Genomic DNA, 26,931 nt, shown 5'->3' on the forward strand with positions numbered 1-26,931 from the left:
TAAAATGTGGAACCTTGCTGTCTACCCTATTTCAAGTTAATTGCCCTCTCCCTCAGCATTCCATATTCTTTCATGCTTCATTTTACCTCACAGTACTTATCACCTTCTAGAATATCCTATTTTATTTATTTTAATACCTGCCTTCCTCACTGAAGACAGAAAGGCATGAATTTGTGCGTGTTTTCTTCACTTCTCTAGTTCTAGGGCACATAGCAATGAGGACTTGCAGAAGGTACTTAGAAACATTTACAAAATATTATAAAATAAATGAATTATGTACCTGATAGAGGTTCCCAACACCTTTTTCATAGTTCTTGAAAATAGAAAGGAAATGCATAGCTAGTTAATGCTCTGAATCTTTTTATTATCAGGCTGGACAATTTTACAATGCCTTGCATATATGAGTGAATTAATATTTTATTATAACCCTTAGGAACATAGGCTTGGAAGTCATGAGCACCTTAGAATTACAGACATTTTGTTTGCCTTTAACACCACAAAGCAGCACTTGTTCTTTTGTGTCATGCCTTTTAGAGCTCAGTAATGTTTAATTCAACCTTTAGTTTATATGTTTTGCCGGGATTGTTAATAGCTTCATGTTGGTAAGTTTCATTTTCAACACAATAATATAGCAGTCTAGTCGAAATCAAAACTGTGTTGCTTAATCTAGAGCAAGGGATGTTACAGGCATCCGGATTCTTGAATATTTGAGTTAATTAAAATGATTTTCTGTAGAAGCAACTCTGATTAAAGCAGAAGGTCTAAATAATTAGCTTTCAGCATGAAGTTTAAACAGAAGACAATTCAAATTTCCTTATTACCTATTACCATTTATATAATTATGACTTATCAACTTTTATCTCTAGCTTAGATCTTTACTGAATGCTGACTCAGATTCATATACTTCTCTTCCTCCTAGATCTTTCCATCCAGTTCTCCCTTGACATTTCAAATGCAAAATCTGGCTCTACAAACCTATAGCTTTCCTTATTTATTTATTTATTTATTATCATTTTTTGATTAGTTGCCCAAGACAGAATTTGGTATCATTATGGAGTCATTTCCACATGTATATTAAAGATGATGAGAGTACAAAGTTAATTAAGAAAATTATCCTGTCTTTGAATTATTTACATCTAATAAGAGAAACTGACACAAAGTTATAATTTATTGTTTTCAGTGATGGGGGAAAAGTTCTTTTTAGCTTAGATTGGAAATTTATTGACAAATTCTCCATTCTGAATTTTGAAGTTGTAAAGTAGGAAGAATACATTAAGCAGAGAAAGCAATCAAAGCAAAACACAGATGGAAAACAAAGCTTCAAGACTGAAGGGTGATAGGAAATTTTTCAAATAGAAGCCCATGTGATCAGGTCTGGTTTTGTGTATGTGTATGTGTGTGTGTGTGTTTCTTTTTTCTTTCCTATTGTTGTTGTACTAGAGATTGAACCCAGGGGCTCTTAACCTCTGAGCCACATTCCAAGCCCTTTTTATTTTTATTTTGAGAAAAGTTCTCTCCAAATTGCTTAAGGCCTTGCTAAATTGCTGAGGCTGGCCTTGAACTTGTGATCCTCCTGCCTCAGCCACCTTAGTCACTGGGATTACAGGCGTGAGTCACCCTGCCTGGCCTGCTTGATTTCATGTCCACTACTTGAGTCAGGAAAAAGCCCACATTATACCTTCAGCAGTCAGGAAAGAGGAGAATCTGAATCTAGGAGGAAAAGTGAAGGATGTTGTAATGGGAATCACCAGCATACTGATGATCTTTCTAATTACTGGAGTGGATTGCTCAAAGAGAAGTTGAAAAAAGAGAACTAATTGGGGAAAAATCAGGATTTAAATAAAAGAAGCCCATGAAGAATATAAAGAAGGAATTTTCAAGTTGATAAGGAGAAACAGAAGACAGAATAGTACATTTCTTTACTCATTAAGAAAACATAAAGCTAAATCCCATGAGTAAGATTCTCTAAAATGTGGCTGAAATTTGTCTATTGAATCCAGGATTAAATTAGTGTGTGATGTGGTCAAGAGTAATACTGGATGTGGGGATCAAGAGCAAAGATAGGTCATAAAGATTGTTTGCGTGAAACCATTAGGAAGATAAATAGACTGTCAATGTAAGAGCTTGCTTAACAAGGAATTACAAGAAATAGAGGTTTTTGGCTAAAGAATTTTAACTTATGAGCATTCTACAGAGAAGGAAGCTAATGCTTAGAAAGATCAAGTAATTTGTCCAAGGATCCCCGATTGTGTTTCATTCAAAGTCGTAATAGGTTTCATTCAGAAACCTATTTTTGTTTTAAACCAAATAGACAATGTAATATTAATGACAAGTGACAAAGTGATCAATAATATCATCACCCTAATATTCTTTCTTCCTCACTATACCACCTTTCCTTGCAGCCATAGTTGGAGCTTGTTTTAGCAAGATAACCATGGCGACCATGGAGAGGAAGAGTTAAAGGGAGAATACACAGGAGACAATGTTAAAGGAGACAATGGAGGAAATTGCCAGGGATGACTTTCAGTTGGTGACTTTGTTGCCTGAATTAATGGTGATGCCACAAAAGTGAACTATAGAAAAGGAAAGAGAAAAGAGTGGGACATAGATTGTGGTAATGAAACCTTACAATTCCTTGTTGCCTAAAAATCTTGATATTCTTGACTTATCTCAAAATCACCTGAGAATTCTGTAACATTTGACCAATTTTATTAGCGAAAAGAATTTTCTGTATTTAGTAGCTGTTTCCTTTGTACTGCTGTGACTAAATGACCTGACAAAAACAATTTTGGAGGACAAAGGGTTTATATGGGGCTCACAGTTTCAGAGGTGTCAGTCCAAAGACAGTTGGCTCCATTCTTCAGGGCTCCAGGTGAGGCTGAACATCATGGCAGAAAAGTGTGGCAGAGGAAAGTGGCTCACATGATGAGCAGAAAGCTGGGAGAGAAACTACTTAACAGATTCAAAACATAAACTCCAAAGAAATGGCCCAATGACCCACCTCCTCCAGCCATACCCTACCAGACTTCACTTACCACTCAGTTAATTCCTGTCAGGGGATTAATTCACTGATTGGGTTAAGGCTCTTAAAATGCACTCATTTCACCTTTAAACCTTTTTGCATCCTCACACGTGAGCTTTTGGGCAGACACATCACATCCAAACCCTAACATTGGTGCATCAACTAAAATATCAACAAAAAACTAAATTTAATAGAACAATGGTCCACTTGGAGGTCACTTGGTTGTTTATTGAAATAACTTGTTAGCTAAGATTTTAAGTCCTAGAGAGATTGTAAATGAAGTGTTTTCTGTGTAAATTTGCTGAAGAGAAATTCGTGCAAAGTAGTGATGACTTGATTGAAACCACTAGGGTAAGCTGTGTGTTGCCTAGTTTTTCTGGTGACAGAAACCTTCATATTTTAATCTTTATGTTTGTCAGAGTCCAGCTATGATGGGAAACCCTTTACCTGGAGGTACGCAAGATGGCAACTGGAAATTTGTAGAAAATAATTAAAGAGAAATGAAATATAAATTAAACTGTACATTTTGAATCACTATTCCATTGGTACTATTGGGAGTTAGCATTTGTACCTATTTTTTGAACCCTGACCTTGAAAAATAGTTATTCATTCAACCCCGTTATCCTAAAAGTCTAAGTAGAAGGCAACAAAAGGATATACACATCCATTAAAATTTCAAAATATTTAAAAATTAATAACTCTGATTTTATGTCAACTCATCCATTGATAGATGCTTCAGAAATCACAAAACAACAAATAACCCCAAATGTAACATTAAAATTAAAATATTTGATACATCTATTTTTTATGATTAACTTTAGCCAGGGAAATGACCTTTGAGTACAGGGTTTAAACATTTTAGAAATGAGTTGGAATAAATCCTAATGTTTTCCTTATGCTTCTACAGTGTTTATACATCCTGATGGCAACATCTGTATTCATGGCCTTTATTTCCACTACCCTGAAGGATTAAGGTCAGAACAGTGGCAGAAATCATTTGTAAGGCAAAAACCCGGGTTTTAAAAAATTCAACTACACATTTGTTCTCCTGATATTATTCCTAAAAATTGCCATGAGAGCTACCAGTAAAGAAAGGGTCAGTATTAATTACAGTAGGTTTAGCTTTCCTACATATTGCATGAGACATGAGGATAATAATAGTCTCCTACCTTCTTACTTCTGCGTTATGTTAATGATTGTCAGGAAGGCAATGAGCCAGGAGGACTACACAGCCTTCTACTTTTCCTGGAGATATTCGCGTTTTAATCCAAAATATCTGTTCAGATTTCATTTCCCAGAAGAGACCCCAATGAGTCCACTCTGTCTTGTGAAACCTTTCTTTGTGCCACTGAGTGGATTTCCATGCTGTGGTACAGTCAGATGCACTCCAGTTCTACAGCAAGTTTCCCCTAAAAAAGACACCTCTGTGCTTTGCTTCCTCTGTGGCTAGAGCTTTGGCAATGGTCCAGTGAGACTGAGAAAATACTCTCAAATTAGGCATGGACTGGTGATAATTGCTAATCACTGAATGTCAATGAGTGAGAAAAGAAAATCCACGGACTGGCAGATAGATGGAATGTGAGAGTGCCAAACAACCACACCATCACAGTATTCCATGCATCTGTCTTTATAAATAAAGGGCAAATTCAATTAGGCTAAGTAGATGGTTATTTAACAATAGTCAATAAAATATTTCTCTACTGTATAGTAAATAAGGCCTATATTTAACCACAGCTTAGTATATTCCAATGTTAATATCAGGGCAGTTTGTTTTCATAGCTTGATCTAAACAACACTTTATGTTGACACTTCTATTGCGTATTTAATGAACTCATATCAAATATGCATGGCAAATAAATACTATGTTCCTGGTAAACCTTTATTCCTTTCCCGCTCTCTGATCTTCTCAAGTAAAGTAATACACTTTTCACAATATATTTCTTCTCTCATAAAAATGCATATCACAACATTGAAACTAAATCTTATTTCAATATTTTTGCAAGACAGAAAAGAGAAATCTAGATTATTGTGAGTGCAGACGTGCTGCTATTTAAAATGCAGCTATGAACTTTACCTCAGTTACTTCTGAGCATCCAGTCTATTGAGAAGTACCCTTTGACAGGAAGGACCAAGCCTTCTGAAAGTCTTTAATCTGCTGCCCATTCGGAAAAGCGTTATGACAGTGCACATAATGCCACTGAGAAGCATCGGGGCTGATGGCAATGACTGCTCTTAACTTTCTATATATTCTACATATAGAAGCACATAGAACACAGAGTTGCAGAGTGGCTGTGCATCCGAGCATAGGTAAGGTGCTGCTAAGTACCTTAAAAGTAAGGAGGATTAGGGACCATAAATTGGAGTGGTTGGATGTGGCTTCATTGTCCATGAGGTTGGTACAAAACGGTATTACAAGCGACTTGGTTTTCAGAGACTGGCAAAGGTCATACAATTGGCAGGTCCCAGAGTCTCTTACTTAACCCATTACTTCAGGTACAAGTAGAAGCTGAACAGAGGACAGTAAGATGAACATGCGCAATGCACTGCCTCCTGATTTCTGCAAAAGCCACATCTAGGTTGTGACACTGCCACACGTGTCACTTCCCTGGAGGGAGTGGAAGACAGCAATTTGCTCTCAGATTCTTAGAACTGGCATGTGGTTCAGCTAAACAGAGCAAAATAGTGATTTCTTCCTTTTTCTGCAGATAAATACGAAGATAGAAACTGCTATGCAATGTTTGTCTTTCCCAGAGACAGGCTGTGTGATCTGTAAGAGTTTTCCTGGTAATTAAATTTTGTAAAGGATATGAATCCCTTTATTTATACTGGGTAACTTTGAGACCAGAAATAACAAATGTTTGATTCTTGAGCTCAACAGACTTTGAAATAAATGCTTATTTTTGTTCATCTCCAGCTTTGGGTATTTTCTGAAATGCAGCTTTAAAGCTAGCCTTCCTTGTAACTCACTATGGGATGTCTTTATACACCGCTGACAGTAATACAACTCATTTTGGGTGATTAACTTAACCCCCAGTATTGCAAGTGTCGTGCTGCATTAGCATATCTTTCAAGGAATAGTTGCAGTGTGAGAAAATTGCCTGTAGGATTATTTGCAGCTAGGAACCTGTGAAATGTAAAATAAAATTGAAGACTATAAAGTAAAACATCAAAGCTACCTAAAATATTAATAGCCAGCACTCTAAAAAGTAATTTAGAAGATTGCATGAGGTAGTGAAAAATACTAATTTAAAAACAGAGTTAAAAAAAAAAAAAAAAAAAAAACAGGCAGGAGTTTAGAACAAACAACAGACAATAGAAATTCATTTTGTTCATACCATAAAAGGAGTTCAAGGGATATTGAAGCCCTATCAGTTAGTGAGAGGGTCCAAAGTTTAATATGTGACCATCCTGAACTTAAAAAAAAAAAATACAAGAGCAAAGCTGACATTTTCCCCATTTCAAGATTGAAGGGAAAATATAAGGTACCCTTAGTAAAACTACTGTGGTGGATACAAAGGGCATTTTCAATTCCCACTGGAAATTTTGTCTCAACGAAACATTTATTTTTTAATTTGCTCTGTAGGAGCTGTCTGTGATCATTTGATTGGCTATTTCTTGGCACTTCCCATGTTCAAAGTCAATCCATGAGTATTCTGTCTGTTCTCACTAGGTTTTTGTTTTGAGAGTAAGGGTGCCAAGTGATATTGTTAATGTATTTCCTTTCCTTAGAGTGTAGCTTTGGTTTTATAGGTGTAATACCTGGATTTTGGAGTCATGAACATCTGGTTCAGCTCTTATGTCTGCCACTTACCGGCTGTGTGACCCCATGTCAATTTGCTTAACATCCCTAAGTCTTGGTTTCCTCGTGTGTAAATTGGTCAGACTGCCTCAATGTGTTGTCCATGAGAGGCTGTTTATAAAACTCTCAGCATGTTGTGTGGTGAGTAGCAAACATTTAACAAAATGCATCTTTTTTAAAAATGACTTGTCTTTCAAGACAATAGCTTCAGAGGTGGTAGACAAGACCCTGCAGGATGGCTTGGAGCACCTTGTGAATGCTGTGATGTGGTAGCTGTGAGCACCTTTCAGAGGACTTTTCCCCTGGGAAAAAGCTTCCCTGCATAGAGGAGTCTGAAATCTCAAGACAGAAGGGGACTGTAGAAGAGAAGAATGGATGGTGGGGAAGGGACAGGAAGGTTACTCTCATGACTTGGGAGTGAGGACTCAGTGGGTATGCTAGGTAGTCTAAATTTAGGTGATGCCTACCTATTAGAGAACAAGATGCTAAAACTGGATATTTAACTATAACACATTATTTTTCCAAATTGTTAATTTCTATTTTAAAAAGTTCTTTTTTTTGGTACCAGTGATTGAACCCAGGGGTGCTTAACCACTAAGCCACATTCCCAGACCTTTTTATTTTTTTATTTTCAGACAGGGTGTTGCTAAGTTGCTGAGGCTGGCTTTGAATTTGTAACCGTCCTGTCTCAGCCTCCCATGTAGTTGGGATTACAGGTGTGGGCCACCACACTTGGCCCAAGTATTTTAAGTGTTTGTGTAGGGCACACTTACTCAGGGTAGAAGGCGGGAGTGGCTGACATGCATAGTAAACAGACAAACAAACAAAAAAACCAATAAAACGACTTAAAAAGGAAGAAATGAAGGAAGGAGAGAGAAAGAGACAGAGGGGGGGAAGAAAGAAGAATGAAGAGAGGATAACAGGGAAGAAAAAAAACAAAAACATTAAACAAGTTCCCTATATATAAAAAGGGTTAAAGAATGAAAAACAAAATAGAACAACTCAACACAAGGATGATGGGGAAAATGATGAGATCATTTACTACCACTGACCATATTTCATGTTTTTTACCAGGCATTTTAGTAGTCCTGCGTGTATGTGTGCACGTGTGCGTGTGTGTGTGTGTGTGTGTGTGAGAGAGAGAGAGAGATGTTTATTTATTTATTTATGGAACTAAGGATTGAATCCAGGGGCATTCTGCCAGTGACTTGACATCCCCAACCCTTTTTTATTTTATTTGAAGATGGGGTCTTGCCAAGTTGTCCATGTTGGCTTCACACTTGAGCTCCTCCTTCCTCAGCTTACTAAGTAGCTGGGATTATAGATGTTCTATTTTGCACTTGACTTTCTCTCTATTTTTATGTCTGAATTTTGAACAAATAAATCTTATTTTCATTTTACAAGTGAGGAGATAGCTTTAGGAACGTTATGTTACTTGTTCAAGAGGCACTGTATTTAGAAAACCAGGAATTTAGGAAATATGAAGAAAAGGTGTTTTAAACCATTGGCATCTAATCAGATCATGTTATATGACATGGAAACACTACACTAAAACATTAGAGAAATTACTATAAAAGTCATTGTGAAGGTTGAATTTAAGCCATGTAAAGTCTATCAAAGTATGTATGCAGTGATACTGTTATTATAAAATATCATGTAGTTACCATGTATCATGTATATATGGTTAGATTTTTCTATTTATTTTTATGCACAAAGAATATGTACCTTTAATTATGGTACAGATAGTCATTATTTTTTAGCACTAACTAAACAATCATTAGAAGCTTACCGCTTTACAACACATGCTGAGGAATTAATGAGACAGAACACAATACATTCTGTTGTACTTTAGCATCAACATCTAGTGCTTAGCATGTTATATTTTGTGTTTGGCATTGTACCAGGACTTCGTGGTAATAAAGGAAGAAAACATGATCTGTGTTGTCACTGAGTTCATAGTTTAGCTAGAGATTATGAGATATATGAAACAATATACTATGAAATGCTGAGAAAGCAAATAATTATAATAAATGATGTGGCTCAATCAGTGCTATGAGAATTCAGAAACAAGTCATTATGGCTAGAATATTTTGGAAAAATAATGAACAAATGTAAGGAATTAATTTTTAAGAGGTCACATGAATAATACAATGAAAGTATTAAGACAGACCATTGCAAACACTCTTCATATTCTTAGCATTAGGAAAGTCTAACCATGATTGAAAATACAGACGTCTAAAAAGAAAAGATTTTGCTACATAAAAACAAAAATCATATGTTGAGTAAAGAATGCTTTACTAAACTCAATGGGCTCTAATCAACCAATCAATTCAACTCATTATGAGAAAAATGATTAACTCTCTTAAGTACATTGAGAGCTCAAAAAAATTCAGAGAGGGACAAACTGCCCTAAAGAATGATAGACCTAGGATATGAACTGACAGTTTACTGGAAAACACGCATGAGCACATGAAAACACACACACACACACACACACACACACACACACACACACACTGGAAAACACGCATGAGCACATGAACACACACACACACACACACACACACGTTTCTTAAGCATGTGAAGATTTTCCTAATCTCACTCATGATAAGAAAAATGCAAATTCAAACTCTTTGAAATGCCATCATTCAATGATCTAAGCCAGGAGTGGAGCCCAAAATAAACTACATTGACTAACTAGGAAGGCAAATTCCTCAAAGGAATTCTGGGTTAATGTCATAGAAAAGGAGGAATGATATTGGGTTGCAGGCAATAAAAATAATTTAAAAATCAGCTATCCAGTATAAGTGCTAAAACTATACTGCGTGATTACTTCATTTTGACACAAATATTTATTTCTGGTGAAGAGGTGAAATGTTCAGGAAATGTTCAAAATATTTTGTGTACTTGAATATGATTGAAGATTCTTGCTTTCAGTCAAAATGGAGTTACCCAGCATGAAATTTGTTCTTTTACTTGAAACAACCAAAAGAAATGGGCAAAATTTATTTAGCCAGAGTTTTTAAGACATTAAACATACATAATGCAGGACAATGGTCCTTATGTCAGAAACAAATGAGGGAAACCCTAAAATTGCCTGAGTTTACTGCCTTAAGAGGATTTCAAGACTATAGCACTTGAAGGAAGCTGAGCAATGCCTGGAAGACATCTGGAGTTGGGAAGGAGCTGAGAATTCAGAGAGACCAACCCTGGCAGAGTACTGGAAAAAAGGTGCATGAACAAAAACAAAGCAAAACTTCCAGGTATCTGCAGGGGTGTCCCCCTTGAGTCATCGGCAACTATGCTACTCAGATACTATGACTAAGGAAACTACTGGAAGCCAGGAAAACAAAAGAATTTATCTGATAGCATTAAAAGCAACAGCACTATTCAGAGCTCTCATGTGGTCAAAGAATATTCCTTAGTCCCCAGCCAAATTCGAAAATCATGTAATTTGTAGAGATTTAGAAATACTCTGAAGAGTCTTTTCTCAGTAGAGGAGAAATTAGACTACTGTTTTGCTTCAGTCTAACAAATCTTAAAAGTAAGACCAAAAAGGATCGAACTGTTTCCAAATTACTTAACAGAGTCCCAGAACAAAACTAGGAATTTCAGAGGTACATAAAAATATTCAACATTCAACAAGATATGACTCATGATTTCTGGCATATAATTAACAAGTTACTAGGCATGAGAAGAAGCAGAAAAATGAAATCCATAATAAGGAGAAAAATTAATCAAAACCAATACATTTCAGAAACAGATGCTAAAATAATAGACAAAGACATTAAAACAGTTATTGTAAGTGTATATTTCCATATATTTGAAAAGCTAGAGAAATGATTGAAAATGTTACAATGAGAAATGGAAGATACAAAATAATAAAAAATCAAATTCAAACTTCTTCCAAAGATGACAATTATAATGTCTGAGATGAAAAATGCACTAGATGGGATTAATGACAGATTGGACATTTCAGAAGAAAGGATTAGTGAACATTAAGATGTGTCAGTAGCAACTATTCACAATGAAAAACAGAAAGAAAAAGACTTTAAAGACAATACCAAAAAAGAAAAAAAGTAGGAAGGAAAACAGATTATCAAGGATCTGTGGAATTATTTTAAGAATCTTAATATGCATAATTAGAATCCCCAAATAAAAGGAGTAAGGAAAACATTTTAGGAGATCTTTGAGGAAATAATGGGAAACATTTCCAAATTTGATGAAAACTGCAAACTTACAGATCCAACTGGGAAAACCATGCAGAGGCACAAAATTATCCACTCAAAAGACATGATAAAATGAAAAATACCTTAAAAATTGAAAGATAAGAATGGAGCATAATTCTTTTTTAAAAAAATTATTTATTTTGACTCATTGTACACAAATGGGGTACAACTGTTATTTCTCTGGTTGTACATGAAGTAGAGTTGCACCATTTGTGTAATCATACATGTATATAGGATAATGATGTTTGTCTCATTCTGTTATTTTTCCTTCCCCCCACCCCTCCCACCCCTCTTTTTCCTCTGTACAATCCAACCTTCCTCCATTCTTGCCTCCCTCCCATTCCCTGTTATGTATCATTATTCATTTTTCAGAGAGATCATTTGACCTTTGGTTTTGGGGGATTGGCTTATCTCACTTAGCATGATATTCTCCAACTGAATCCATTTACCTGCAAATGCCATAATTTTATTCTTCTTTATGACTGAATAATAGTCCATTGTGTATACATGCCACAATTTCTTTATTCATTCATCAGTTGAAGGGCATCTAGGTTAATTCCATAATCTAGCTATTGTGAATTGAGTGGCTATGAACATTGATATGGCTGCTTTACTGTAGTATGCTAATTTTAAGTCCTTTGGGTATAGGCCAAGGAGTGGGATAGCTGGGTCAAATGGTGGTTCCATTCCAAGTTTTCTAAGGAATCTCCACACTGCTTTCCAGAGTGGCTGCACTAATTTGCAATCCCACCAGAACCTTTTCCCTCACATCCTCGCCAACACCTATTGTTGCTTGTATTCTTGATAATAGTCATTCTAATTGGGGTGAGATGGAATCTCAGTGTAGTTTTGATTTGCATTTCTCTTATTACTAGAGATGTTGAACATTTTTCATATATCTGTTGATTGTGTGTAGATCTTCTGTGAAGTGTCTGCTCATTTCCTTAGCCCGCTTATTGATTGGGTTATTTGTATTCTTGGTGTAAAGTTTTTTTGAGTTCTTTATAGATTCTGGAGATTAGTACTTTATCTGAAGTATGTGTGGCAGAGATTTTCTCCAACTCTTTAGGTTGTCTCTTCACATTGTTGATAGTTTCCTTTGTTGAGAAAAAGCTTTTTAGTTTGAGTCTATCCCAATTATTTCTTGTTGGAAACAATGCAAGTCAGAACAATCCAGCAACAGTTTTTAAAGAATTGAAAAAAAGATTTGTCAATGTGTAATTCTATAACTAGATCACTTTTTGTTTCAACTCAGGAAAGGAGAGAGCTGAAAGAATATCATGGAAAGGAAAATAGAGAACAAAGTGCAAATAAATGACTTTCTTGAACTTACCAGATAATTGCAATGGGAAATCTTGGGATAATAAGTCAGCTGAGAGAGAAATAGGATCCAAGCATTTGGTTTGCTTACTTGGGCAGATACCACTGGCTGCTGTAAAAGTCGGTAAAAAGATACAGCTAAAAATTGTTAACAAATTGTTAGAGGTGGAATGTGAGCTGGTATAAGAGTGCAAAGTTTCTGGGGACTTTACATATTTTAACATTCTCACATTCTTGTGGGAAGAACCTGGACCCCACCAGGTTTAGCAGGTATGATGGGGAGGGAAAGATTCTTGTATAAATTTCCAATGGTGCTCAGTGGGGGAAGGGAAGAGCAGCCACAGCTCAAACTCTAGCGGAAACCATTTTTCTTATCTTGCTTTCAGATCAAATGCCTCATTCTTTGAGTGTGGGTGGTGGTATGATGAAGAGTAACAAAAAGAAGAAAGCTTTGCTTAAGAGCACAGGAAGAAGCTCATTGCATCATGGGAAATAGAATTTTTCTAAAGGTACAACCCTGGGGAGCAGCCAGTGTAAGTTCCAGGCTCCATATTACAGCAGGAAGAGAGGCAAAAACCTTTGTGAAGCATATGCACCATTTGGACTCACAGACACTGCACCCAAGATTGAGGTTAAATAAAATCTTAGCAAACATCCCTTCTTTCTCCTCCTACTACCATGCTACTGTCTGTGGAATAAAAATAATGGTGGAGTACAGTTGGAAGGGCAGTGAGAAAGAGAGTCTCCCTGGGGAGCAGATTGCTGAAAAACTACACCAGGTGGGAAACAAGCACTAACAAATCTCCTCAGGCAAAAACCCGATGCTCCTAACCCTAGATAGCACTTGAGGAATTGAAGCTGTTGGGGAACTGAGGCCAGTTAAATTTCAAACATGCTCAATTTCTTACTAGATTAATTAATACAAAACCCTCACTAATGGGTTTCCAAAAAATGTTGTACTTACCTCCAAGCATAAAAATATTTATCTTAGTATCTACTATTTCACATAAGAGATCTGATTTTCAACAAAAAAACAGTGAGGCAAAAAAGAAAGAAAGAAAGAAAATTAGACCGTAAAGAGACAAAGCAATCAGCAAAACTGGATACAGTTATGACATGAAATAATTATAATTAAGATATTAAAACTAATGAAAAAGACTGCTTGCAAGATCAGATAGAACATTTCAAAAGAGAGAAAGAGACTGAATTAAATGAAAATAGAAGAAATAAAAACATGGTAACATCAATGAAGAATATCTTTTATGGACTTATGGGTAGACTTGATGCAACTAAGTAAAGCATCAGTGAACTTAAAGAGAGGTCAATGGATCACACAATCTGAAATTCAAAGAGAGAGGCTGAATAGGGGTGAAAACAGAAAGTCCAAGAATATCAACTGCGTTAGTAAATCAGTATCGACTGTTAGTAAAGTTGTACTGGATTTGCAGAAAGAGAAGAGACTGAAAGAACAGAATTATTCAAAGAAGTAACAATTGAAAGTTTTCCAAAATTATTGACAAACGCTAAGTAAACTTGTCCGAGAAAATCAGAGAACACCAAACAGGGTAAATGCCATCAAACCAACTGCTGAATGTCAAATACGAAGACATAATTTTGAAGGCAGCCTGAGAGAAAAAAGATATATTACCCACAAAGAAATAGGACAGTAATTATAGCAGACTTCTCATCAGAAACCCTGTGAGTTCAAGAAGACAAGGGAGGGTCAGATTTAGAATGTTGAAAGGAAAAAGAAAAAAGAAGATCGAGGAGAAGAAAGAAAAGAAAAGGGAAAAAGAAAAATCTGTCAACCCAGCATTCTGTATTCAGATAAAATACCCTCTAAAAGTGGAGAAGAAATAAGTACTTTTTCAGACACAGAAAAATGGAGGTAATTCATCCATAGCAGTTCCACTCTTTAGAGAATTTTTCAGGCAGAAGTAATATGATATTAATGAGAAGAAATGAGGAATATTAAGAGATGAATAAACTATGATAAAATGAAATTTATTTTCTTTTAGAATTTAATAGCTCTAGAAGATATTATTAAATAAAAACAGTAATAATGTAATATGTGTGTAGTGTACAGGTTTAAAATTATGATAATGGTGCAAGGCTGTGAGGGAGAAATTGGTAGTGCACACATCAGATCCCAACACTGTGACTGAAGTGGTACGTTGTTAGAAGGAAGGCTCGCATAGTTTACAATGGCTGCAATTTTTAAAAGATAAAACAATAATTAATAAAAGAGGTAAGACAAAATCACAAAAGTAGATCAATGTACTCAAAAGAAGGCAGAAAAACTGAAAAAAAGAGACAGAAAAGTATAATCTAGACATTCTCTTCCTAGGTTTTTAATCTAAGCCACATGAAAATGTATTTCCAATGTAAAAGTTGCACATAAATGTTCACAGAAGGTTTATTTGTAAATACAAAACTCTGGGAACTATTTGAATCTGTTTACCAACACATGAATGTAAAGCAAATTGTGTAGATTCAGACAATGTAATATTTCTTAGAGAGCAAAAGGAATACAGTATTCATATATATAATACAGATGAAATCCCAAATAATGACAATGAGTGAAGAAACCAGTCAAAAGATACATGTTTTTATTTGTATAAAATTCTAGAAAGGCAAACTAATCTGTAGTGAAAAAAGTAGATTGGCGGTTTCCTAAAAATGGGAGTCTGTGTGGGTAGTATATGAGAGGTCACTATGTGTCAGGGGAAAATATTAGATGTTGAACATCTTTATCTGGATGTGATGCTTTCATAAGTATTCATTCATGAGTGTGTATAAAACACACATTTATGTTTATATATTACACACATAAAACTTATAAATTTTAGCATTAACGACATACTGCTTGTTATATGTGAATTATACCTCATCAAAGCTTTTGTTGTATGTTCAAGACTGACATATTACAGCACTTTCTGATCTGAAGCAACTATATTTTTCATTTCCTTACACCTTTATTGTACTTCTATAAACTTGTCCTTCTAATTTTCTGATGCAGGATAAGAATATCATGCCTAATTTCACTTATACAAGAACTGTGGCCCCAAAATATTAAAATATTTGCATCATATGTTACTTAGTATTATCAAAAAGTTCAAAATACCTACTTTTAATGTACATTTAGTGTTCTTTGCACCAAATCACTGTATGCTAGCTTCCCATCAAATCCTTTTCTTCTTTTTCTTGGACTTATAGCTAAACTACATTTCCTATTATCTCTTGTAGTTACCTGTGGCCTTGTGAATGAATTCTGCTCAGTGGCGTATTAGCTTACTGATAGGTACAACATTCCATTTTAGTCCTTAAATACCTTTTGTATATGACATTCTCCATTCTCTGACTGAATGAGGACCCCTCAAACACCTGTAGAAAGGCAGAGAGCCACAATATAGAAAATACTTTTGTCTGTAAATTAAAAAGCAGAAACATGCCTGCTTAGAGATAGTAGAATTAGATTGGTATGTGGTCATGAATTTAAATTTTATTGGGATAAGCCATAAAATTTGGCGGTTGGTTTTCTACATCATCCATATTACCACACGTTGTTAATTTTTATAACATTAACGGAAGTAATAAAAGTGACCCTCATGTCAGAGTCTCCCACTGAGCAATTCCATTTTTGAGATGTTTTTGTACACATCACTCTGCTGCCTGACTCACAATAGATGTTTAATAAATTCTTTTTAACTTTCTTGATTTACTTTTTCCCTTTTCTTTTTTGGAATACAGCAACAAAAAGAATATATAATTTTATTTGCTTCAATTAGCAAATAATTTATGATAAACTTATTTATGACAAGATAAAAAATAAGTTTTAGAAGTTTTGTCAATATAGTTGTCTTACAGTAACTTTCTCTATTATCTGCAAGAATAAGAATCAAATAGCATGGTAGTTTAGGAAAGTAATTACTATTGAAATAGAGTGTGTATAAGGATTTGTAGTTACTTGCAGAAAACTTATTCACACTTTTGATCAAATTTCCATTATACTATTCCAAATTATGTTTTCAAAAACAAATTACAAAACAAAGTATTCTTTAGTGCAAAATCATCTTGTAAAAGGATTATTTTCATGGAATTGATATTTCATTTCAATTTGTGGGTGTTATTTCTATAGAAACTATTAAGTGGTTCTATTTCTCTATAGGATTTACTAAAACAAGCTTGACTCCAAGAATGCAGAAGGAGTATAGCCATTTGGTTCTGTTGTCCAACTAGCTGGTAATTGTTAAAAAGGCAATCCCATGGTGTTCCTTCCCTTGTAGCTGTGACAGTGCCACCAGTAAGCACTCACTCCACTCCTCATGTGGACCAGCCATAGGCCCTACATGCAACACACACACACACACAGAGGAGGCAAACACTCTCAAATCCAAGAAATAGCCTCTCTAGAGAAATTACTACAATCATAGAAGAATTGCTATTTCTTTAAGGAATAAAAAAGGAATATCTGTGGGTATATGGGAATGTTTGGAGTGGGAGGCAAGAAATGGCCACTCCTAGATGTAGAAAAGCCTTCCTTTGCAGCACATTGTTGAATGGACCCCTTTCTTGACAAGCGCAGATAGGTTCTGAAAAAAAGTGAATGAACTCAGTTCAGAGGGTAGTGTTACCTGGGGCTATGTGTGTTACACGCTGAGATCACAGATGTTCAATGAACATGAGATCGTCCCATGAAGCTTTGTTCTTTACTTCTTTGCTTATTTATTAGAAATAACTGTTTGCTAGAGAGGTAGAACCATGTTTGGCAACATGTAGACTTATTCCATACCTAGTAAAAGTGAAATCATCATCCAAATAGCAAAGGACCTAAAAGCTTGGAAAGGTTGGGAATACCCCAAAGAGAGGTTGATGAGAAAGCCTCGAGGCAGTTCATAGATCACTGACCTTCAGGTGAGCAAGGAGTCACTGAAACCCTCCTCTACGCCTTATTCAAAGTATAACAAGGACTTAATGTGAATAAGTCAACTCCATTCCTCTTCCCTGGAAGATCATAAATAGAAAATAAAAGAGCTAAAATCAGAGAACTGAAAAAGAATTTAGAGAAGTCAGAGTTCACCAGTTTGCCTCCCAGCATAGGATGGAATCTAAGTCTAACAAGACAGGCGATGAATATTCTTAAAGGTGGCGGGTGGTTCACCCTGTCCAAATGGATGTCCAACTATGCTTATGAAAAGAAAAGAGCCTTTTCTTTGTATGGAAACCAGTGGCAGAACCCTTCTAACGCGAATGTGTTAAAGATCAGAAGCCACCTATGTTCTTATTGAGGTTTCTATTGAACTGCCCACCAATACTAGGCAATGTGATTTAGAATTGTTGCTTTTAACTAACTTATCCAAGGACAAAAGGACAAATTTAAAAGAAAACAAACTTTTTCCCCCACTCTGGTGTTTTTTTTTTTTTCCCCTTTACTTTTCTTCCTGTCCACAGTAGTTGTGGCTGGAATTTAAAAACAATTTTTCCCTGTTTTCTCTTCTCCCTTTATGTTACTCCTAGGGTCCTGATTTGATTTGATTTTAGAAAACTTTAGTATAATGAAGAGGGTTCTGAATAGGACTGAAGAGACTCAAATTCCAGGGTCTGTTGTGTGATGTGTTTTGAGATCTTTGGGCTATCATTTGCCCTCTGTGAGGTGATAATGAGTATGAAGAGACTTAATTTTATTGAAGGCTTTTTGTTGAATTCCCAATATGTACCAATCACTTTACAAGTATACTGTCATTAATCCCCCAGCAAACCCTTGAGATAGTAGATTGGTAAGTTGTCCAATGTCAAAAAGTTAGATGTATAAATCAGTACTTCCTTCACTTTTCAGGGTACCTCCCACCTCTGTGGTTACTCTGGGAATTGAAGGGGCTATGTTAGGAGCATCCAAAAAGACAAGAACTTTTGTTCTTGATTCATACCATTTCTATTATGAATGAAATAATCATAAAACAAGTAAACTACTTGTCCTTGACACTAAGGAAGTGTCTTGCCCCTCGAATGTGGAAGACTGTGATCTACTAAAATCAGATTTCACAGGCTTTGAAAACACTAACCTATGGTTAGTGACATACAGGGAGTTGCAGAATAATATTAAATGCTTCCTAGTTTTCCCATGATTAAATTTGGACTCTTGCAGTCTTACTGAGAACAGATATTCTCCAGAAGTTTTGTCAGCATTAAACAATAGCTTAGGTTAGTAGTTCTCAATTGGGGGAATTTTACACCCCTTCCCCCACTTGGACATTTATCAATGTCTGCGGACCATGTGTTTAAACTTTTTGGGGGGGACATATTAATTATACTGAAAGGAGGTTGTCATGGTGGCCCATTTGTGCATACACAAAAACATAATTTTATCATTTTCACTCCCCCATTCCTCTTCCACCTGTCCTTTATCCCTCTCTTGACCATCTTCCTCTATCCTACTGGTCTTATAATAATTTAAGACATTTTTGATTGTGGCTTCTGTAGGGTAGGTATACTACTAATATCTAGTGCATAGAAACCAGGGAGGCTGCAAAATATCTCACAGTGCACAAAAAGTTCCCACAACAAAATGTCAGTGGTGCTGAGGGTGAGAAATTTTGGATTAGTTCAGAAACATCTCTTTGGTGCCATCTTTGTGCAAGATACTCTGCTAGTTTCAGGGAATGTGAAATAAACAGGATATAATCACTGTCTGAAAGAGGGCAAGTAAGCAGCTTCAGGTGATATGGTAGAGGCTCTGATGAACCTGGTAGAGTGTAACCAATCACCTGGGCCAGTTTTCCATTATTGGAGAGAGGAGGAAATATCTTGGAAGTGATCTGACCAAGCGAAAAGAGACAGAGATGTGTGAATTGATGATGGTGTTCTAGAAAGAGGAAACAGTGTAAGCAAAGTTGCAAAACAGTTAAGTAGAATAGTCAATTCAGTTTTAGTCATTATTGAAGTTTAAAGTGGGAAGTATGAAGAATCAGGGTATAAGCCTGGAGGTGTAGATTCAAGCCCAGTCATAGAGGGACTTAACCATTGAAGAGAGACTTTTAATACTATCATTGACATGTTGTCAGAACGTCGTCTTTCTGGAGACTCTTTTTTTTTTTTTTTTTTTCCTTCTCCTTTTTTTTCTTATGAGAATAAGCCAGGAACTAGCTAGCAAGAGGTGCTATGAAAAAAGCCGGACAAGAGTAGGAGATCTACTGGGAATAGAACCCAAGAGGGAAATGAGAACACGTTGACAACCCAGGTCTCCTCGTCTTCTTGCAGCAATGTTTTCTGATAAGCCATCCTGCTGCCCAGTACACCTGCCATCTCTAAGATTTAAACTTTAGGGCAATGGCCCTAGACTGCATTGCTAAGCATTTGTTGTCAATTAGGCCTATTTCCTAGTTCCACTCTCCCTTAGGTAGGGAGCTATAGAGTCTTTCTCCACCTGTATAATCACTTTTTGTGAGAAATTTCCAGTTCTTTCTGGGTCCTCAGAAGTATTGAGCACATATAATGATGGGTCTAAGAAGGGGAAAGGACTGGCTTATAAGGAAAGATTCTTGTAATGAAGTTTTTATTTCACTTTTTACCACATCTACACTGGGTCAATTGAATTTAATCTTGAAATTAAAATTTATTGTCTGCAATTTATTCCATACAAAGTAATTTCACTCAAGATCACACTTTGTAGTTCCGATTAGCAATTTAAACAAATTATTTTGAGACAGTTTTCCTTAGCAGTACAGTTGAAGAAACAAATATTCTTAGCCATCTTTTGTGGATAGTCCATGTTCTATATTTGATTTATAAAGAGTAAACTGCTTCCCAGAATATTGTATTGTTTTTCTTCAGACATGGGATCAAAGAAAAATCCCTTGCCCTTTAATATCATACCATCAGTTAGTATTAAGATTTATTCAGTTAGCTTCCAGGATGCTGTATTTGTTTGTATGAACTTTTGCACACTTTGTGGTATAAACCTAAGTGAAATAAAGGAGGCTTCTCCATTTCTCACCAGAAAACTTTATGCTAAAACCACAATTTTTATTTTATTTTTCACAGTTTAAAAATTAAAGGCAGATTTTAGGACAAATAATTGTCTAACTTTCTGTAGCTTTCTTTTCTGTTCTGGGTTCTCATTGCATTTAATAGGTGATAAGGGTTCAATAGAGTGCTGTTGTTTGATATCCTCATATTCTAAAATTTTCATCATGATGTCTTGGCATACCAAATCTCTTTAAGCTTTTTTTTTTTTTTTTTTTTTTTTTTTTAATTGGAGTAACAGAGATGAGAACAGTCTCTTTAAACTGTCTCTCTGCTTAACTCCTCTCTACAATCAAATTGACATGCATAATACATCATAACAAATTAGATGTTGCAAAGGCAGGGGACTGGAATTGTGTGAGCTTGTGGCAAGAGATGTAGCTGATGTAATAGGAAAGGAAGAGATTGTAGGGTAAAGGAAAAGAAGAAACTACTGAATGAAGACTACCATAGAACATGGCAACTGAAATCCATCTTCTCTTCTTTTTAAAGCCAGGAGAGTTGCAGAAAAAGAAATGAAAAGGGAAAATGCAAAACCAATTTTATTGCTACGCCAATGCCCTAAAAAATTAAAAATTAAGCAATGTATTTGGTTGTGGAGGGAGAAATATTTCTTGGTTTTTAGATAGTAAAAAGTAACTATGAGTGAAAAACCCCGTTACTTCACGTGTTAACCTGAAAATAAATAAAAGAAAGATATTGGGGTTGTAATTCAAGCTTATTGGAAGCATTTTCTAGTAGACTGGAAACAATCTTCTTGACTGAATGAACCTCCGCTGAAATTACAGCTCTACCCATAAACACCACGGCTACTCTGTTCAGTCCCTACCTTATAATGACTGGATTAAAGTGTTTTTCTTATGTGATTGTATATCTTCTGCCCTCCTGACACATGAAATTGGCCAATTTAGAGGCACTGGTACCTGGTGGTCATTGAAAGACCATTGTCCCTGAAGTGCTATTAGTACATGTCATATCTTGGCAATAACTGGCACAAGGACCAGTTCTGTCTCTAAAAGGTTTGAATAGCCACTTTCGAAATGGCACAGCCAGCCGATATCTGCGGATAATTTTAAATGTTTTACTTGGTCTGATAAAAGCAGGAGAAACCAGAATTAGATTCAGAGTCCTCTTGGTTTTTTGTCTCTTTTCCCTCCCCCCATTTTTTTTTCCTCTTTTTTTCTGTCTCTTTCCATTTTTCTTACTCATTTGCTGTCTGTTTTCTACAAATCCATAAAAGGGAAATAATAAATTCTCAGCAACAGAGAAGTTGGATTAAGTTCAAGAGAAGCCCCAAATATTGGAGTGGTTACGATACAGGCTATAAATCTTTTTTCCCCTTGTCCTGCTCTCCTCAGGTTCTATTTCCTTCACTTTCTCAGTCCTATCACCCCTCTTCTCATCTCGGCCAGCCATCTCTCTCTGCAAGGAGGAATGTAACAGATTGCTTCGTGAAGCATTTGCCATTCTCCAGGTTTTTTCTCATCATTCTCGTGCAGCCTTTTTTCAATGCTCCTGACAATGTGGAAGAGCTCCCTAGCCAATCATTTCCTGGCATTCTATTGGTTCCATGGCGGGATCAGAGGAAGCCCATCAGCCTCTGCTAGGCTGATAACCATCATTGCTTCTAATGTGTGCTTCGGTGTTTCTCATCACAGCATGCATCTGTTGGGGAGATAAAAGGAGAGATTTACAAATATCTAATCAGCAGATGTATGAAGACTGTCGAGGCAAAGTAGACTAAGAGGAAAGCACACCCATTTTTTCTTGGGGTAAGAGTAGATAAATATGCTGGCTGTTGTATGATTAGGTCATTACTAACACCTGGAGGCTGTCTCAGTCCTTGGAGAAAAACCATAGAGAATATTTGGTAAGGAACACATTTGGTTCACAGAGGGGGTTATTCTGAGCCAGATTGGAAAACATTTTAAAATGGAATATTGCCTGCATAAAAGAGGCAGATATTTCAGCTCTGCTACATAACAGGAGTTCTCTAGTGGATCCTTCTACATAATGGAGCCGTATGGTAGGTCTATGGAATACCACACTCTAATGTCAGAAAAGCATACATATTCTTAGCCAAATGTTTGCATGCACATTAGAGCATACACAGTATCACTCCATCACTTTCTCCTGGGCTCTGGTGTATTAGTGCCACAGTCTCAATTGCATAAGGAGCTTCGCTTAAACCAGTGGGGTTTCTGAATACTAATGGAGAGTTTTCATAACTGCAATCTTTTAAATATTGTTGAAATCTGTCTGCTTGCTATTGCTGTTGAGCATTCTCTTTTTTCTCTTCTAAATTTCCTACATGAAAAACATGGGACATTTTGGAGACTTTTAGAACAAATATCAAAATGATTTCATATTTGAAGCTTTCTGTTTCCTTAATATACAACTGATAGATATTGTCTCTCCTGATAAAACATATTTTATTGATGCAGTTGTCCATCATGTGTGTTGGAAGTCATGCTTTTTAAGGAAGGGAAAGAGGACAGATCAAAAATTCAAAGGAAAGGACATAAATTTGCTGAAATTAATTACCTAACCTTTTCCTGATATCAGAAAAACACAGTGCACTGAAATAAAATTTCTAGAAAAGTATACATAGCCAAGAGAAACTCTATGGGTCACACTAAGTCATAAGGATATTGGGAAGTTGCATTAGGATGACACTGTCCAACAGAGAGGAATTGCTTTCCCTGGTAAGAAATTAAAAATTTAATACTGTAGGATATTATATCATTCTAGGTCTCTCATTATTCCTTCCCACTTTCTCACATTTCTCCTTTCTGTTCTATCTAAGGTGAAAATCTAGTGCTTTTTAATTTTTTAAGGATTTTTTTAACCTTTTCCTTTTGTAAATTGATTACCTCTGTGGGCTACATTTCTTAAATTGGAAACTTTCCTTTCTATATGCTGGAATTAGAAGAAAGAATTAACCTGAGCACTGAATCTGTCTCCAAAAAAAGCAAAATGGTATTGATTTTGGGTAGTATTAAATGAATAAAGATGCTAAAATAAGAGTGGGACAAAATAATGTAAATACCAGCATCAGACCTGTGGCTTCCTTGGTATAACATTACCTAAACTATTTTAGGACACAGCTACCTGTCTTTCATGATTACAAATCTTTCGTCTCTGGAGTGAGATGAAAAAGAAATTGTATCTGTTTTTCTTCATTGTCTAAAAGGTATAAGCATAATCTATATGATAAACATGTGGCAAGCAACTGGCACATAAATAATTCAGGAATGTTGAACAAGGGATACATTTCAGAATGTCATTCCCAACATCCCGCCTCACCCTTCCTCCCTCCCATCTGCAGGACTCCACACCAGCCCGAAAGACATGTTCAGTTTGAAATTGAAGGAACTTCTCAAATTCCAGGTTTGGAGCAAAACAAAATGAAACAAAACTTGCTATTTGATTTTTGAAGTACTGTATGTCCTTTTTAGGAGACAAGTTTATCCCTTCTTCCTATTGAACTATTTTGAAATTCAGATAAAACTGAATTTTGAGAGGATTTCTCTCTCTCAGCTTATATCCTACTTCATAGAATTTCTGAGTTATGATGTTTTAGGGTTTCATAAAAAATACACTGGGTATTTAATTTAATGTTCTCTAAGGAAACATTTGCCCTTGAGATTCTTCTAGTAATGCTGTATTTAAATTCAATGAAAGAGTTTATGTTCATAACATTTGCTATCTTGTGGAATTTTCTTTGTGGTTTATCTTATGAAAATTTGGGGATGAAAAATCAAATAAGAATCAATATTGTATTATGAGTTTCTGTTAATCACCACCAGTCTCTCTTCCTTCTCTCAATGTATTCTCATCTATGCAATCTCCTTTTATGGCATTAGTATATGATAATACTTTGCTTCATAGCCCAAAAATAACATTGTGGAGGAATAGAAATATGTACCATTTCAGAACAACTCTTAGTTTTGTACTTAAAATTTTCTTCCGGTGTTGATGCAAAAAATATAATTGCAACAATTCTATTCCCCTATATACAATAGTTAATCAGGCTATTATTTTATGTGGTAGATATAATGTTTTATCTGATAGAAATGGATTTTCAATTTTTTAGTTTGAATATGTATTTTGAACACTGAAAAAATTTATTAAAAAATTTATAATCTTGTAATATGTTATATGCAAGCAGCTTTCCCTCTGTGTTTTTGGTAAGCAGATACTAACAATAACACTTGGAGAACTTTATTATCCAATTTTGTGTGCATTCAATAGGATTATGTGTTTTTGATCATACAAATGCAAAAGAGATTTGGCAGTAACAGGAAGTAACATAGTTCTAGAAGCACAATTTCCATTTTATTAATCTGAGATAGAACTAGTTTTTCCAAATTGCTACACAGCTTGAATTATCTATTCAGCTTTCTCTGTTTATTCCTTGCACCACTAACCTCAGAATGTTGATGGTTTACATAAATTCACCATCCTATGAAATCAGGGGGTGGGCATGATGCAGGGGCTGGAAATCTTTGGATGCTATCCACATGACCAAGTTCCTGCCAATAAAATTTTTAGCTTTCTTTGTGGGTGTTCTCTGTTAGTTTTGCTTAGTGACCTGTGCAAGTTAAAAGTGATGAAGAAGACTGGAGTTATATTTAAGGTAAATATTTTAATAACTTGCAAATTTACTACTACTATTCTTAATGTGTCTTTGAAATCTGTGCTAACATCTTTCTGTATGAGAAAGTGAGGTGGCTATATAACATTAGTAACTTAGTCCCTCTAAAGGACCATCTATTTTTTTTATTGTATGACACCTGAGTGCAATGGATGGTCAGATTCCAGAGTCATAGTCTGCATACAAGGTGAAACCCAAAATTTTCAAACAGAGGATATTCTTCCAAAGCTCTCATTACTTCTTTCATACTATAGTGTCTTTATACAAAGTACCTAAGGTCATCCCATCTGAACAAGTATCTGTGTTCCAGTCACTGCATCTCCTCACTGAAAAAGTTGCCAATGTCTCGGGTCCTCACCACCAGTATTCCAGGTTCATCTTCTACCTCCATGTGAATAATGCACCTGACAGCCAGAATTCCAGTTTTTGAAAAATTTTCCATCGTAACCACTCTCTCTTTTGGCCACAACAAACATGTCAGTCCTAGAACTCTTCTACTTTATTATCCTGCTCATCAACAACCATCTATTCACTATAAGTATTGCAAGTTCAAAACCAGCCTCAGCAAAAAAGGGGCTAAGAGCGTCAGTGAGACTCTGTCTCTAAATAAAATACAAAATAGGGCTGGGGATGTGGCTCAGTGGTGGAGTACTCCTGAGTTCAATCCCTGGTACCAGCTCCCACAAAAAAAAAAAAAAAAAAGTGTTGTTACCATATAATAATAGTAAGGGAATGAGTCTACCCCACATGCATATTTTGGGCTCTATCATAGGTTCTTTTCCTGAATGTTATCACATTCATCTTCATCCAGACTGAAAGGGTAGATATTCCCATTTTACAGGTTAGGAAACTGGTTCTTAAGAACTCTATGGATACAAGACACCAAAATGGAAAAATACAAAGGAAACAAAGTCCAAGGGACATAAGGCAGTTTAAGTGTAACTAGTCACTTAACAAACACTTGTTGGCTAATTAATTTACTATTATCACCAAGATGCAAGGAAAAGAGAATTTAAGGAAAAATGAAGTGTTTTTGATGTTGAATATCAAATGTTCCAGGAAACAAAATAAGAAACAGAAAGGAATAGTTTAGTGTTCCCTACTCAGTTACTGGTGATCCTTAAGAATGCAGGCTCAGAGTGAAGAGGGCTGAAGTTAATCACACAGTACAGGGAAAAAAAAGTGACAGCTTAGAGAAATGTGGCAGTGACAGAATGGAGAGCTTTAGAGTTCAGGAGATTTTGGTGAAGATTTTCCTTCAATTATTTTTGTGGCTTGTATTAGTCAATACAGGCTAAGAAGTCCATGGTACCCAGGAAAATGACCTTTCAAGTAGTCACTTCAGGAGGTTTCAAAGGGCAGCCTTCATCTATGTAGCCTCTTGGCATGCCAGCTTGCTTTCTGGTGGCCCAGGCAGCAAAGGGGAGTTTAGGGAATTCACACCCATTCCTAACCATGTCCCATGAGCGATCTCTTCAGCTCACAGCCCATTGGCCAGAATAGTAGGCCCAACCTACTTTCAAAGGAGGCTGGAAAATGTAGGGCCCCCTTGTGTGGCACTTGGTGAGTGCAACTTTCCACATCAATGAAGTAGGTCATATTGCTTATCAAAATCTTACAACTATGTTATACATCTTGGACTTTCCCAAAGGTCTTGCACTGCTTCCATTTGAACCAGGTGACCTTGGAATGGCTGGCAGATTCCATGCTGAAATTTCTCCAACCCTACTTGGCTGTGATGTCTTTCCCCTCTTAACAAATTAAGATTAGGAATTGTAATTTTGGAAAATGTGTACACACAGAATGTACGGTGACATTTGGTATCTTTGTGGATTTTGCAGTCTTGCGTGGAATTGCCAGCTTATGGGTCTGGGCAGAGAGA

Source organism: Sciurus vulgaris, assembly GCF_902686455.1.
Source record: "Sciurus vulgaris genome assembly, chromosome: 1".
Lineage (NCBI taxonomy): Eukaryota > Metazoa > Chordata > Mammalia > Rodentia > Sciuridae > Sciurus > Sciurus vulgaris.